Genomic DNA, 3,942 nt, shown 5'->3' with positions numbered 1-3,942 from the left:
TCAAAGTCTTCATCATCAAAATCCTCGAAGTCTTCATCTCACAAGAAGAGCAGGTCCAAGAAGGCTCAGGCATTCATTGGCAAGGAAATGGACTCTGAGGCTGAATCTGAGGAACATGAGGGCGAGGAGGCATCTGAGGAGTCCGAGTCTGGTGTGGCGAGCCTAGATCTTGCTACTGCATTCGTCAGCAAGTCTATCTTCAACTCTTAAGAAAATGGCTTCACCAACAAGGTTGATGAAGGCAATGATGACTACGCTCCCACCTATTGCTTCATGGCAAAGGGTGCCAAGGTAACTAAATACGCTTCCTCTGAATCTACTGAGGATGAATCTGATGAAAACCTCAAGCCCAGCTACTCTAAACTTGCTAAGATTGCTGTGAAACAACAAAAGGCTTTTGAAAAGGTTCAAAACATGCTAGATAAAAGTGATGATATGTTGGGTGAAGAAATGGATCGCACTAAAACCTTGACTGAAAATCTTCGGAGACTTCAGTCCAAGTTTGACAACCTTCAAGGTCATCATAACACTCTCTTATCTGATCACGAGAAGCTTTCTTATGAATTTCTTCAAAGAAAGCAAGATCTTGAGAAGCTAAGAGTGGATTATGAAGATCTTCAGAAGGAGCGCGATTCATTACTTGCTCAACAAATCAGCGCTACACAGGAAGAATTTGTTCCTCCATGTCTGAAGTGCATTGAACGTGAAACTGCTAATTCTTCACCTGAATATTCAAATGCTTCTAATGCTACAAATTCTTCGCATGTCTCTGCAATCACTAATTCCTCATCTGAGGACATTGCTAGTATCACTGACGATGCAGGGCTGAAGGAATTGTACATGACAGCTGATGTCTACTACACAACCTTCTTCTTGTAGACGTTGTTGGGCCTGCAAGTGCACAGGTTTGTAGGACAGTAGCAAATTTCCCTTAAGTGGATGACCTAAGGTTTATCAATCCGTGGGAGGCGTAGGATGAAGATGGTCTCTCTCAAGCAACCCTGCAACCAAATAACAAAGAGTCTCTTGTGTCCCCAACACACCCAATACAATGGTAAATTGTATAGGTGCACTAGTTCGACGAAGAGATGGTGATACAAGTGCAATATGGATAGTAGATATAGGTTTTTGTAATCTGAAAATATAAAAACAGCAAGGTAACTAAAGATAAAACTGAGCGTAAACGGTATTGCAATGATAGGAGACAAGGCCTAGGGTTCATACTTTCACTAGTGCAAGTTCTCTCAACAATAATAACATAGATAGATCATATAACAATCCCTCAACATGCAACAAAGAGTCACTCCAAAGACACTAATAGCGGAGAACAAACGAAGAGATTATGGTAGGGTACGAAACCACCTCAAAGTTATCCTTTCTGTTCTATCTATTCAAGAGTTCGTAGTAAAATAACATAAAGCTATTATTTCCGCTCAATCCATCATAGAGTTCATACTAGAATAACACCTTAAGAAACAAATCAACCAAAACCCTAATGTCACCTAGATACTCCATTGTCACCTCAAGTATCCGTGGGCATGATTATACGATATGCATCACACAATCTCAAATTCATCCAACCAACACAAAGTACTTCAAAGAGTGCCCCAAAGTTTCTACCGGAGAGTCAAGAAAACGTGTGCCAACCCCTATGCATAGGTTCATGGGCGGAAGCCGCAAGTTGGTCACCAAAACATACATCAAGTGGCACGTGATATCCCATTGTCACCACAGATAAACACGGCAAGACATACATCAAGTGTTCTCAAATAAAGACTCAATCCGATAAGATAACTTCAAGAGGGAAACTCAATTCATCACAAGAGAGTAGAGGGGGAGAAACATCATAAGATCCAACTATAATAACAAAGCTCACGATACATCAAGATCGTGCCATAGAGAGAACACGACAGAGAGAGAGAGGGAGATCAAACACATAGCTACTGGTACATAACCTCAGCCCCGAGGGTGAACTACTCCCTCCTCGTCATGGATAGCGCCAGGATGATGAAGATGGCCACCGGTGATGGGTTCCCCCTCTGGCAGGGTGCCGGAACGGGCTCCCGAGAGGTTTTTGGTGGCTACAGAGGCTTGCGGCGGCGGAACTCCCGATCTATCTTGATATTCGATGTTTTAGGGTACGTAGGCTTATATAGACGAAAGAAGTCGGTTGGGACGTGCTCGAGGGGCCCATGAGACAGGGGGACGCGCCCAGTAGGGGGGGCACCCTCCTATCTCATGGCCTCCTCGAGGATCTTCTGACGTGAACTCCAAGTCTCCCGGATCATATTCTTCCAAAAAATTATGTTGTCGAAGGTTTCATTCCGTTTGGACTCCGTTTGATAATCGTTTTCCTTGAAATACTGAAATAGGCAATAAAACAGCAATATGGGTTGGGCCTCCGGTTAATAGGTTAGTCCCAAAAGTAATATAAAATTGTATAATAAAGCCTGTAATCATTCAAAACAGATAATAAAATAGCATGAATGCATCATAAGTTATAGATATGTTGGAGACGTATCAACGGGCATGTACAAAAGCCTCAAAGGGCATCACACTCTTTGTGACGTGCTTAAAAAGTAGATCCTCAACAGAAACCCTAGGAAAGAGGGTATTGCCTTGGAGAGGAAACTCAATGTTGATGGAACATATTGGAAGCCTGAGCAGTACCCCAAAACCTCATGGGTTGCTGCAAAGGGATCTCCAGTTGATCCCTCTAATTTATATGGCTCTACATGTGAATCTCCTCATTCTTCTGATGAGTCATTTGACTCCAACTATAAACTGTTCAAAAATCAGAATGGTGAAGTATTTGCTAGATATGTTGCACTAACTGCAGGAACGGTTCCCCTATGAAGAAAATCTGGGTTCCCAAAAGTTGCCTTGAAAGTCTTCAGGTGAATGTCCTCATGACACTGATACGTCTCCAACGTATCTATAATTGTTTATTGTTCCATGCTATTATATTACCCTTTTGGATGTTTATGGGCTTTATTTTACACATTTATATCATTTTTGGGACTAACTTACTAACCGGAGGCCCAACCCGTATTGTTGTTTTTTTGCCTATTTCAGTATTTCGAAGAAAAGGAATATAAAACGGAGTCCAAACAGAATGAAACCTTCGGGAGCGTGATTTTTGGAACAAACGTGACCCAGAGAACTTGGAGTGCAAGTCAAGAAGCTTGCGAGGCGGCCAGGAGACAGGAGGGCGCGCCCACCCCCTCTAGGCGTGCCCCCTATCTCCTGGGCCCCACAGGCGGCCACCGACGCACTTCTTCCTCCTATATATACCTACGTACCCCGAGAACATCCAGGGAGCCAACGAAACACAATTTCCACCGTCGTAACCTTCTGTATCCGCGAGATCCCATCTTGGAGCCTTCGCCGGTGCTCGGGCGGAGGGGAATCGACCACGGAGGGCTTCTAAATCAACACCATAGCCCCTCCGATGAGTTGTGAGTAGTTTACCACAGACCTTCGGGTCCATAGTTATTAGCTAGATGGCTTCTGCTCTCTTTTTGGATCTCAATACAATGTTCTCCCCCTCTCTTGTGGAGATCTATTCGATGTAAACTATTTTTGCGGTGTCTTTGTCGAGATCCGATGAATTGTGGGTTTATGATCAAGTTTATCTATGAGAAATATTTGAATCTCCTCTGAATTATTTTATGTATGATTTAGTTATCTTTGCAAGTCTCTTCAAATTATCAGTTTGGTTTGGCCTACTAGATTGATCTTTCTTGCCATGGGAGAAGTGCTTAGCTTTGGGTTCAATCTTGCGGTGTCCTTTCCCAGTGACAACAAGGGCAACAAGGCATGTATTGTATTGTTGCCATCGAGGATAAAAAGATGGGGTTTATATCATATTGCTTGAGTTTATCCCTCTACCTCATGTCATCTTTCTTAATGTGTTACTCTGATCTTTATGAACTTAATACT

The sequence above is a fragment of the Triticum dicoccoides genome, chromosome 1B (assembly GCF_002162155.2).
Source record: "Triticum dicoccoides isolate Atlit2015 ecotype Zavitan chromosome 1B, WEW_v2.0, whole genome shotgun sequence".
Classification (NCBI taxonomy): domain Eukaryota; kingdom Viridiplantae; phylum Streptophyta; class Magnoliopsida; order Poales; family Poaceae; genus Triticum; species Triticum dicoccoides.
Note: the sequence above shows the minus strand (reverse complement) of the source record.